The sequence below is a fragment of the Felis catus genome, chromosome B4, assembly GCF_018350175.1.
Source record: "Felis catus isolate Fca126 chromosome B4, F.catus_Fca126_mat1.0, whole genome shotgun sequence".
In the NCBI taxonomy this organism is placed as follows: Eukaryota; Metazoa; Chordata; class Mammalia; order Carnivora; family Felidae; genus Felis; species Felis catus.
This window is the reverse complement of record NC_058374.1, coordinates 38,850,612-38,863,600: the sequence shown is the minus strand read 5'-3', so window position 1 is coordinate 38,863,600 and position 12,989 is coordinate 38,850,612. Positions and strand designations below refer to the sequence as shown.

The 12,989-nt window shown below is 44.5% G+C and overlaps 1 protein-coding gene across 3 annotated transcripts in view; it reads right to left on the bottom strand.

Moving 5' to 3' along the window:
• The window catches only part of PRMT8 (protein arginine methyltransferase 8), a 98,845-nt gene that overhangs the window by 77,980 nt on the left and 7,876 nt on the right, over positions 1–12,989 (bottom strand). Inside the window, exon 2 of one of the 3 annotated variants that reach the window (XM_045061272.1) lies at positions 7,507–7,609. The exons of the other annotated variants lie outside the window; for them this stretch is intronic. The gene's annotated coding sequence lies outside the window, so the exon portion shown is untranslated. The remainder of the gene's footprint in view (positions 1–7,506; positions 7,610–12,989) is intronic. 3 annotated transcript variants of the gene reach the window in all.

Genomic DNA, 12,989 nt, shown 5'->3' with positions numbered 1-12,989 from the left:
TGGGTTTCCTGAATCCCTTGGACCTCATTCTAATATTATTTAACATCCAAGTATCACCACCAAGGCCAAATGAGATAAAGAATGGTGATCCCTGATGTTAACTCACAATGCCTACCAGCTGCAGAACAATCACCTTGCATTGTTCCTCTGAGCAGGCAATTTCTACCCATAACTAATTCACTCATTCATTCATTCAACTAACATTTATTGAGTTCTTCTGTGTCCAGGCATTGTGTTTCAGTGTAGCCAATGGACTGGAAAGGAGCAAGAGCAGAAGCTGGGAAGAGGGAAGCCGGTTACAGTGGCCCAGACAAGAGATAATTAGTGTCTGATCTAAGGCAGTGGGCTAAGGGAAAGGAGATGTTAACAAAATAGGATTAAGGAAGTAAAATTAAAAGGATTTTGTTATATATTACCTGGGATCGGAATAGGGGAGGTGAGAATAAGAGAAGCCTCTAGTATGATTCCTAATTTCTGGATAGAATGATGGAGAGAATGGCAATGTCCGTCATGGAGACAGGCATACAAATGGAGACAGAGATGAGCACATTCAGAGGAAAGATAAGGAGCTCAGTTTGGGTCATGTTGAATTTGAAGTGCCTACATAATATTAAGAAAGGGAAATCCAGCCAGGTCTGGATGTCACAAGATGTAGAAGAGGATGACATCATCCAGGGACAGTAATCTGGGGACAGCCTCACTAAGAGGTGAACAGGAAGAAGAATCCACATGAAAGATTGAGATAGAACAGTCAGAGATGTGGGAGAGGCAGGAGAAAGTAGGGCTTAGGACACCAAAAAGGAGAAGCTATCAAGAAAAATACAATAACCAACAGTGTCCAATGTTATTGATTGGTCATGTGTAATGAGAGTCCATAAAAATACTGGATAACAAAGGGGTCTCCAACGTAGGTAGTAAGATCATGTCAGAGAAGGATAAAATAGGATTATCGCTCCCCCAGGCCTCCAGTATGAAGCTCAGCTTTTGGCACCAGCCATGGTACCCAAAGGAGTATAGCATCCTAGTTTGGGCCTGATCTGGGACATAAGCCAGATCCCAACACTTTAAAAATGATGGTCCAGCACCACACACTGGGGAAGACAAATAAGTATGGCTTTAAGAAATTTGAAGCTCAAATAATCCCCCTTTTTAAGTTTATTTATTTATTTTGAGAGAGAAAGAGAGCAAGTGAGAGTGAGGGAGGGGCAGAAAAAGAGGGAGAGAGAGAACCCCAAGTAGGCTCCACACCAACAGCTGCATAAAATCTGACATGGGGCTCGACACGGGGCTTGAACTCATGAACTGTAAGATCATGACCTGAGTCAAAAACAAGAGTCAGACGCTTAACTGACTGAGCCACCAGGTGCCCCTTCTCTTTCTTTTCCTTTAGCCCTGTACACATTCAGTACAGGCTAGACCCATGGCACAAGTAAGGTTATCCATCAGTTGCCTAGTCAAGTGGATATTAAAGGATCTGCTGCCCAAGACTGGATTCTCTCCAACATCCAGGCCCCCAGAGTCCAGAACCAAGAATCTGTGGCTGTCTCCCCCTACCACCTGAATGGTAATCCCTTCACAGTCTCTCCTGCCTGAAAAAGAAAGAGCCATTGCTCTTCGAAGCCTAGAAGCCCATGCCTGGGAAGTGAGAGAGAATGGAAGAGACTGAGCCAGCAGGTGGAGAGCAAAAATGAAGGCAGTGGTTTCTGGGGGAAGATTCACTTTTCCCCCAGATAAACAGCTGCCTGCAAAAAGCCTACCCTTATATGCTTTGTTCAAGTCAGGACCCTAAAAGAGGTCTGCTTCTCACCAAGCCAAAGCCCAGATTGACAGCATCTTTTTGCTTTTCCCTAAACCTCCACTTTCTATGCCATTTGCCACCGAGGGGGAAAACATCTCCCATTTTGAACAGCACGAATTTAGCACACGTGGGCATGTCTGGAAGGGGAAGCCATGTGGAGGATGGCGATGAGCTTGTCTCCAACTCCACTGACAACTCAATAAGGGGAAATTGGCATAATGCTGCACTGGAAGGCACTTGAGATAGCAAGTGAATCACAACAAAGTTTAAGACTTGCACAATACCTCCTCCCTTTCCCAAATGGCCTTATGCCCATTGTCTCATTTAGTTCAGGGGCATCCCTATCAAGTAGGGTAGATTAGGATCAACTCATCCATTTTTCATTTGGTCGCTGAGAGTTATGGAAGGCAGATGGCAACAGAGTCAGAACCATGGGTTCTGTCTGTTGGCTTTTAACTCCTTCTACACTACCTAGTATCAGCCAAGGGCTTGAGGAACTGGAATGAATAAGCAAAAGTTGAGGCATTTCCTCCTTAGTGCTTAGGACAGAGCCTGACTGTCTTGACTAGATCATACGGGGTACACTCCAGAGGTGAGGGCATGGATCTCAAGAGCTCTAAGACTGTGGATATTTGGTGCTGAAGCAGAGCTGGAAGAAGAAAAAGAGGTGGGCACGGGCTTGGCAGAGCTTCCGTGAAGCCTCCAAGAAAAGCCGCCAGATCTGGCCTGGTAGACAAAATCCTAGGACCCTACAGTACTGGAAGCCCAAGCCAGTGGTTTAGTTTTCTTCACATCTTGGAAAATGGAGCATCTTATTTTTAACCTTTAAACAGAGGAGTGAGTAGAGTGATGGACCAAGATAATGGTGAATAAAGGAGCCTCTGCAAAGCTCTAGGCAGGAATTGTGTCCACTCTGCAGAGCAGCTGGGCCCCAAGTCAGTTAGGAGTGCCTGCAGTTAGGAGCCAGAGCCTCAGGGCAGTTCAGATCCCTTGTCTTGGGACATCCCTTACTCAGTCTCCTGCTCACATCAGTCAGTGATGTTGGGAACAAATATATTGTTTGATCCAAATCCCTGAACTCCTCTGCCTCAAGCAAGGTTTTTCAGGGGAGCCTCCATAGTCTCTATGCTGCATCTTGTCACTGCTAAAGTGCAGTAGTTCCCAATTTCTCAGGCAAAACCCTGACCCCTACCCTTTCTGGGGCTTACGCCTTACCTGTTCAGGAGGGCATTAAACTTAGACCCTTGTTTATCCAAAAATCTCCCCTTACCGAGTTTTCCTTGAGTATAAACTTTCTCCTTGCAATTCTTGCTTTGTCCATCAGCAGTGAACATCTAACTGTGTCAGCTTAACTACAGCCTGGCTTCAGGTCAGGATTTCTTTCTATAGTGGAATCCTAAGTAACTGGCCATAGTTGCATTAGGAAGGGACAGAATGGATAGATATCTGTTTAAACACTAGCATCCATAGAACATTTTCTGTACAGGAAAGGTACATGTAGCAATGATCATTGAGCAAATGATTTTTAAACTTCTAATAGGTACTAAGCACTGTGGTAGGTGCTGTTCAATTGTGAACAGCCCCTACTCTCACAAAATTTATGGTGGACTTATAGACAAGGAAATCAGCAAGTACAGTGTGATGTGTGCCATGACAGAGGACGCACAGGTACTATGGGATCACATGGGTGGGAGAACAAAGTCAGACTTGGATAAGGGGGTAGTGTCAGGGAAGGCTTCCAGAAGAGGTGACGTCTAAGCAGAGATCTAAAGGGAGAGTAGTAGGTTGCCAGGAAGTAAAGGGAGGAAAGCAGTTGAGTATAGCTGGCGTAGGAGCAAAAGACTTCTAAGAAATTAAGGAAAGGAAGGTGGAAAAGTGCTTAGGGCATGACCGTGCAGAGCCTTATGAGCTATGGTAAGCAGGAGACCTTTTTCCTAATGAAAATGGAAAAGTCACTGAAGGGGATTAAGGAGGTGAGAAGTATCATCAGATTTCCACTTCAGAACATGCATTCATGCTGCTATGAGAACAAATTTAAGCAAGGAAGGGAGGATGTGTGGACAGTGTCCAGGAGGTTACTGTGGAGATCAGGCAAGAGATGGGGAACGAGAGTGGGCCATGAACCAGGATTACAAAAGTGGGGCCAGAAAGGGGAGGACAGGTTCAGGACAAAGAAACAAACTTGCAGGATGTAGAATCATCACTCACCATGAAGAAAGGAGATAAGAGAGTCAGGGCTTGTGACTGGTAGATTCTTACTAAGCAGGGTGAGGGTCAGCAGAGGAGAGGCAGGTTGGTGGGAAGAAATGCTATCTCGCAAGGGAGCCAGTAAGACATCTGAGTGGGGGTGTCCCATAGGCAGTTAGCTATGTGTGTCCAAGCTCAGAGGACAGATCTGGGCTACAGCTTGGAGTCTGGGAATCAACACATAAACTAGCAATAAAGCTAAGAGAGGGGATAAGATGACCTGGACAGAATGGGTAGGTAGAGAAGAAGGTGACTCAGAGCCCAGCCCAGAGGAAAACCACAGTGTCCGAGTTGCGTAATAAATGTCGTGCATCAGCTGCAAAGTCGGCACTGCCTAATCTTCATGACCCTGAAATTCAGGTCTGTCTCTACAAGACTCTCCCTCAGATTCCCACACTCAACCTCACCCCAACATGGGTCCCCCATAGGACACGCTTCTCCGTGTTGACTCATCAGACACTGGCTTGAGCTCGGAAGCTCCAGGCTAGTGATTAAATGTGTCCCTTATATATCTCCTACTACAAATTGCAAACCACATAGGATAAGTACATAAGCGTACAAGGTTGTACTTCTGCATCAGGGACCCACAGACTTAGGTGTACATAAACATCCCTGCACATAAACGCACCCACACACCCTACAGTCTGGATTAGGTCATTTATGTCTACTCAAATGGAACATTAGAAGTGACTTTGAACTACAGGTTTTCCCCTAAAAAAACAAAAACAAAAACAAACAAACAAACAAAAAACACTGGCCTAATAAGCATTTACAACAGGAGGAAAAAGAATAAAATGTTTGTAGAGATTCTTCTTTATGTCTTATTCCATGATCAAATTTAATCCTCATGGCTAACCTGTAAAATGGGCTTTAGAATCCCAAAGGGATGAAGACCAAAATGTTCTCCTGTGCCTCCATGGGACAATAGCTTTTATTCTGGAGAAGGGAGAGTAGGAAAAGATTCTAACAGAATCTTTGGCATATGTATGATATACAGGTTGACTTCCTTTATTCATTTAAGAAATATTCATCACTGTCCTACTATGTACCTGGAGGCAAGAGTCGACCAAATGCACGTAAATATAGAGCATTCCTTAATTAGGATCCTGTTTACACTCATGATGGGCTGTAATCATTTTTGTGGGACTGTCTGATTGAGCCTCCTTAGAGAAGGGCTGTCATAGCTGCTTGTCAGAGAGAGATGAAGTCCTTGAATTGAAGGCTTCTGTGGGAATTACAGTCTTCCATTTTCCAGAAAGGCCACCACTGTTCTTTACTTCAGCTAACAAGAGATTACCTTTCACAACTGAGCTACAAATGGGGGCCTAATTGATGAATTTGCTAATAGCCTTCCCTTTATAGTGGCATTAGCCTAGTTGGGTCTTAGCTGTACCTCCCTCGGGTGAGGCCTCACACACAGTGACATATTCTGCTAGATTTATGGCTAAGAGGACAGGGAGTTTAATTCAGTAATTAAACATACAATTTGCCACATGAGCCTGGGAAATATCTCCATCCTCCCTCTTCCTTTTGCCTGTGCCTCAGTTTCTCTCGGTGGGAACGGGGCGGGGGGAGTTATCAATCCACCCAGTAACCAACAGGTAGGAGTTTCTCTCTTCTTAGCCGCAAGGCTTGTGTAGGGCACAGAGAAGTCTGTGATAATGGGCCTTCCCTCAAAAGGTCTGCAATCAAGCATGATTGAGACTCTCACATCCCCCATTTCTCTCACATTGTTAGGGACCCAGTGAGGTTTCCATTTCATTCTTAAGATGTTGCCAAACACCTGCTTCCTAGAGCTTGGAGTGGGGTAGGCCAGGCTGTGGGTCCCTCCTGTAACTGAAGCACTTCACTTGAGGACTAGTGGCCCCTGGGAGGGGGCTGCTAAAGAGCCTTATCTTCAGTTGTCTCCATGGCTCTGGCAGGCTGACCTGAAAATGAATTGGTGATTCAATGATTGTATGACCTGAATCAAAGACGCCCTCCCCTGGCCACTGTGCTCCATCCAGCTCTACTGAAACTGGTTCCCTGACATCGGTGGTAAAGACCCTTTATTCATCCACTCCCCCTTTGGGATGGCACTAGATAAGCCCAGATTACAAATAACAGCTAATCTTTCTTGAGCATTTACCATGTGCCAGACGCATGCTTTTCGTGAAATAACCCATTTAATCCTCATAATAACTCAATGGGATAAAGTGCTATTACCATATCATAGATGATGGGCCAAGGCACAGACGATGATGGTAACTTGCGCAGCAGGCTGATAAGCTGAGATCCGACCCCAGGCGTGCCAGTCCCAAGGGCTGCACACTTCCTGTCACACAGAACTGCCTCAGGGGAGAAGTCAGTGGCCCACATGATTTAATTGTTTGGAAGGCACCAAGAAAATCCTTATCCCTCCTGCCCTCCAGAATTGCCCCTCAGATAAGCTGGTAATGGGCTCACAACCAAAATAATTCCTCTGGCAACAACGAAGCAAATCTCCTGGGAGGATGAGGGGATCTAATACATGGAGCTTGCTACTGACAGGCTCCAATTAGCTATAGTCCCTTTCTCCTGCATGGATGTGTATCACTTCCTTCCCAGATTCCCAAAACCTTCAGTGGGTGGGAGCTGGTGTAGGGCAAAGACGAGAATAAGCTTGAGGTTGGTGATGTGGATAAAAAAAGGAGAGAGGCCTGAGTCAACAGCAGAGCACATTCCCAGTCTGAGAATACCCCAACTCAGCTACTTTCTGGCTCTACAACTGACCACCGCAGATTCCCATTTCTTCAACTGCAAAATAGAAGTAGAAGGAGTTGCATTGTAATCTTTTTGCGTAAATCAAATACGGTGATGCTTACAAAGTACTTAACACTGTCCAACGCACAGTACAGACATTAAGATGGCAGCTCTTGTTTTAATTATTGCTACTGCACAAGGAAGGAAGGCCTGATAAAGACACTGAGAAGTCCATGGGCAAGGTGGACCGCTGAGTGAGCGGGAGGAAAGAGACTTGAAGGAGGGAGACTACCTTCATCGACTTTGCAACTACTCTGAGGCCTTTATGTATTAATTCAGTCATTTGTCAGCCATTTCAGCTCAGACCTACTGTATGTGGACACTGTGTCGGATGACGTTGTGGGTTGAACCAAGCTGAATCAAGTCCCCCTCCCCCAAAAAGTCCTAACCCCTGTTGCCTAGGAATATGACTTATTTGGAAATAAGCTCTTTGCAGATGTAATCAAGTTCAAATGAGGTCTTACTAGATTAGGGTGGGCTCTGGTCCAGTATGACTGGTGTCCTTTTAAGAAGAAGAAATACAGACACACACACAGGGGAGAAACCTATGTGAAGATGAAGGCAGAGACTGCAGCAATGTGTCTACAAGCCAAGGAATATTGAACATAGCTGGCAACAGCTAGGAGCTGGGGAAGGATCAAGAAACAAGCTCCCCCTAAGAGCCTTCAGAAGGAACTGACCCTGTTAGCATCTGGATCTCAGACTTGTGGCCTCCAGAACTGCCAGAGAGTACACCTCTGTTGTTTTAAGTCAGCCTGTTTGTGGTTCTTTGTCACAGCAGCCCTAGAAAATAAACATAAGCAATAAAATTACCAAGATACATTTAAAAAACAAAGTTCTTGTTCTGGAATCTTTGCTATTCATTTCACCCCCCAGAAGAGGCTGGATGAGAGTCCAGGTTTAATCCAATGGCCTTGGGTCTGGCTTTCAAAGAGGCATACTTTGTTAAACAAGAGCTTCTCCTCTGGCCCACCAATTAGGACTCCAGGCTGGAGGATAAGGATATCTTACAGGAGTAGGCGGTGTGGAATGAGGATTGTCCCAGCCACAAGTCATATCAGGTCCCTGCCACCCACAGGGCATCGCATTGAGGACTGTGAAAAATGAGGATTGCAGGGTGGTGGTGGCGGCAGAAAAAGAAACCCTGGAAAACGAAAGGTGGGGGTGAAGTCTTGTTTTCAATTTCTTCCAAACCCACCATTCCTCACATCTCCTTTTGAGATCTCCATTCTTCCTCTTCATAGTTTAAGTTTCTACTCTGGTCCCTCAGATGCCTTCATAGCCTGGTAGGCTGGAGAAGAGAAAGCACAGGTCTTGGTGGCTAGAAAACTAGAGTTTGAATCCCAGTTCTACCACTCACTATTTGTGGGATGTTAGGGAAGTAACACTAACTGTGTGTCTGTGCTTTGGCTTTTTCATCTGTACAATAGGGATAGTATGTAACTCATATGTGTTATGTATGTACATCTGACATACATTGTATAATGCATGTGTGTATGTATGTAATGCACAATAGTATACATTGACCAAGATGATATATGCCAAAGCATTTTAAACATCATGTGAAAAGGAAAGAGATCTCATTATTCACAGTTCCTAGATCTTATGTACAGAAACTCTGGTTTTAGATATCACGTATCAGGACATACTACAAAATTAGCACAAAAATATAAAAACAATAAATCAGATGCTATGCTTAAAGGACCAATGCCAGTGTACAAATGCCAACATATAAATGGCTTTGACCTAGGAGTAAACCAGTCTCAACACCAGCACTCAAGATCTCTGTGATACTGGACAAGATTTTCCATCTCGTAGTTTAAATGATTTGTGTTTCCATCCAGCTCTAAGTTTCTATGACTTTATGAAAAAGTGCACATCAAGCTGTTTGCTCTTATAAAATTACACTTTAAAAAAACTCTTTACTTATGGGTCACCCATTACAAATCTGGGGAAAACCGTGATGCTTGAGGGAATTCTAATAACAAGTGAAGCAGAAAAGCCATTTGATGTGTGAAATATCCAATGGGCTGGGTAACACTGGAAAGGCAAGTTTTCTTGAACAATCCTCTCCTGGTTATTCATATGAGAAGGCTAATGTCAGAATATCAGAGACTGGGTTGGAATACCTTGGAACAAAAGCCAGTAAAGAGGGTGAGACAGCCCTAATACAGCCCAAAATGCAAAAACAACCGCCCAGCTTTTATCTCCTTTTAGAATAATATGAACAAAGGTGACTCGGATTACACTAGAAGAGATTGAGCCCCACTTAAGGAAGAACTTCCTTCTGAGATACATAAGTTTGGAGAAATCACCTTCTCTAAAACTTTTCTAAAAAAAATTTTTTTTTAATGTTCATTTCTTTTTTGAGAGAGAGACAGAGTGACAGAGCATGAGGAGGGGAGGGACAGAGAGAGACACACACAGAATCTGAAGCAGGCTCCAGGCTCTGAGCTGTCAGCACAGAGCCCAACACGGGGCTTGAACCCATGAACCATGAGATCATGGCCTGAGCCAAAGTCGGGTGCTTAACCGACCGAACCACCAAGGCACCCCTAAAACTTTTCAATGAGAGACCCAGCAGCCAACTTTGTGTCCTGGGTGAAGTGTGTGCAGCAAAAGAAGCAAGGACAGAGCGACCCTTTGAGAACTTTCTGCTTGTGTTCTCTCCATGCTTTTTCCAAGTCAGTTCACAATGGCACATAACGCCTGCATTTCACACAACACAATCCGGCTTCCAGTTACCTTGGCAGTTCACATGTTGTCATGCTGCCGACTTTTCCCCTGCTGGCACACTAGACTCCAAGGTGTAAGTACTGTTTTTACAGATGTTTGCATGTTCCACACTGGTATGTGATAATCACTTTGCATTTCAGTTAGCAAAGAGGAAATGAAACCCACTCCTGAATTGGAGACAAGAGTGTTGTGTTTCACCCTCGTTGACAGCCAAAAGCCAATTTAGGACTCTCTGAAAAGCCGAATTTCCCTGGGGGGAGGGGAGCACGGGGCAGGGGTGGGGGGTGGGATATGGGTATCTTCTTAATGCTCCTGAGCTTGCTTAAGGATTGAAATTGGTGTTTGCTGAGGGAGGAAAAATCAATGTGGATTATGGTTTATGGATAACTTCAGCTGGAGAAGCAAGCAAGTGGGAGAGCTCATCCAGTTTGCACTTTTTCAGCAAGACTCCTACAAGCTAGCAGGCTAATAGCATAAACACCTATCCAGAGCTCACCACATTCTAAACCCTTTGCGCGAATTAATTCACTTAATTATCACAATTTGATGAAGCCGGAGAGGTTACGCTCAACATAACACATCTACTAAGTTCAGAGCTGGATTTTAAGCCAAGCAGTCTGGTTCCAGAGCTGGCATGGTAAGTTAGCTTTCACACTCTTTGGAAGGAGATGTGAATACAGACCATCCTCAAAGAAGTGGGGCTGGATACTGCTTCCTCTTCTCTTCCTCCTCAATTCCCTGACTTTTGTGCTATGGGACCACACACTTCAGCTGAAAGGAACTTCCCAAGGAGAGGGATCCCTTAGCCACATACACCATGTCAGAAGTCAGCTTTGTGCTCTCTATAACACTAACCCCCTTGTCCCATTGCAGGATTTTTCCCAACCCATAATTATTATCACTCTCTGGGTCAGTAAGTCAATAGAACATTTAAAAAAAACAAAACAAAACAGTCTCCAAAATGACTCCTTTGCTAAAACTCTTTTCTCACCCCTAGGGCTCTCCTCTGAGGTGCTAAAACCCCAATCAGGGAGTCATCACCATAAATAATGCATCAGGCTTTCACTAAGAATCAGTAAAGCAAGGAGCAGCTCAGAAAAGTCCATTATCCCCCCATGGTTCGTAATTGGGCATTGTGATTAATCCATTTATCTGCTATTCAGATGAACACCCCATAGTAAGAGTCAGTAATTACAGAATATTGAATAGGTACATGAATAGCCAAAATGTACCCATGCTTTGAGTTACTGCAGCAACTTGATTCCCAGAATCTTTAGTCATTTTGAGTTTTAAAGGTCCGCAACATTAGCAGAGAGGTGAGAGATAGGAAGCCCAATTTTCAGAATATCCTGAGTGGCTAAAACCCAGAAAGCTCATGAGCTTGCTTGTACATAATCACATGAATCAGCTCACATTCAACAATTTATCAACATTTATTATCTGCTATGTGTCGGGCACAGTGTTAAGAACAGGGTATACCAAAGAAAAGTTCTGAAGAGACAGACATATAAAAAGCCAATCATCTTGTAATAAGAAAAGTGAGATGTGTGTTAAGAACACAGAAGAAGAATGAGTACTCACTCCCCAAGAGGGTGGAGGATCAATGCAGATCTGGGAAGGCTGCCCAGAGGAAATGACCTTTGAGTTGAATCTTGCAGGTTAAGGACGATTTTTTTTTCCAGAGAAGAAGGGAAAAGAGCATCCCAGGCAGAGGGACAAGTATGCACAAAAGTATTCGGGCAGAAAGTGATCTGTACAGAGAATTGCATAGGACAGGCATTAAAGGACTTTGTGTACTATGCTAGGGGAACTGGACTTTATCTTGTATCCTGTATTCAGTAGGGCAACATGGTAAGATTTTAAAGAGATGTGTGAGCATGAGCAGTTTGGTGCTTTTGAAAACCCACTGAGCGATGATAATGAGGCTGGATTGGAGAAGGAGACCAACAGTTGAGAGGCTACTGCCTTAGTGAGGGCAAAAGTGAAGATGACCTGCCTCAGGCACTGGGAGAGAACCGAAAAGGATAGTGGGATGGAACAGTCTGACTAAAGGCTTTGCAGACATTTCAGAAGGCCATATCAGAAAGTTTCTGATGATAGGTGGGGAGCAGAGGTGATGATGCATTTAGTTGAGGAGGAGAAGCCTATCAAGTAGCTGGACAAAGTGTAAATGATATGGATATCGCTTCATGTATGTTATGTTCCAGGGACTGTCACGGTATTTCCTTATATCCTCTGCCTACCCTCCACCATAAGGGAAATCGACTCAAGTTAAAGGGGACTGAGGCACTCAGTGCCACCCAGAACGTACCCTGCCCGCTAAGCCTGTGCCCCTAGTGTTTCCACTGCCCTAGCTCTGAACTTCACTTATTGAGGGAGGCTTTGCTTACAACGTAAATAGCTGTATTCTTCACTTTTTCCTTCCTGTCTAACAATTCAAATGTCTTTCCCTGTCTTTACCTTGTGCAAAACACCTTCTCCCATCATCCTTGCCTACCCCAACATTGTATCTCTCCCTTCCAAAGTATCTCTATCCTCCCCATTCCTTACCCACTCCTATTCACACATGACATCTTTTTAGAAGTAGCAAGTGTGGGGCAAAGGGCAGTGAATCAGAAGTGAGGGCAATCTGGAGTGCCTTCATGGCTCAGTTGGTTAAGCATTCGATTTTGGCTCAGGTCATGATCTCCAGATAGTGAGTTCAAGCCCTGTGTTGGGCTCTGTGCTGATAACTCAGAGCCTGGAGCCTGCTTCACTTCCTATGTCTCCCTTTCTCTCTTCCCATTGGCTACTCACACTCTGTCTCTGTCTCTCTGTCTCTCTCTCAAAAATAATAAACATTAAAAATTAAAAAAAAAAAAAGAAGTGAGGACAGTCTGTGTTCCAAGACTGTCCTAGCTGACCAGGTGACTTTCAGAAACTGCTTGATCTCTCAGCCACAGTGTCCTCAGTTATAAAATGGGGATATGAAATGAATACTAACCTTTGCTTACCTCACAGGATTATTATAAGAGGAAAAGAGATAAAGTGATTGCAAACAACACCAACAGAAAGTAGGAAAAGTGCTACAGAATTATCTGGATTGTTGGGCACTACTGACCACCAGACGGTGAGTTGCTTACGGGCAGGGGCCTGGTTGCCTTCATCTTTCAATCTGGAGTACCTAATTATTTCTAGTACAGAGTCAGTGTTTGATAAACGCATTGAATTAATGACAAGGACCACTGCCACCACCAACACACACACACACACACACACACACACACACACACACACACAGGTGTCCTTGCCTCTCTCTCCCACCATAATGCAGGCAAACCCATAATACCTCCGCTTTTGGAACTACTGCTCTAGTCCTGGTGTGTTCCAAAAACAGCAAGTTCCTGGAGGAAAACCAAGTGATTGTCACGCGCCTGGATGCCTCCAC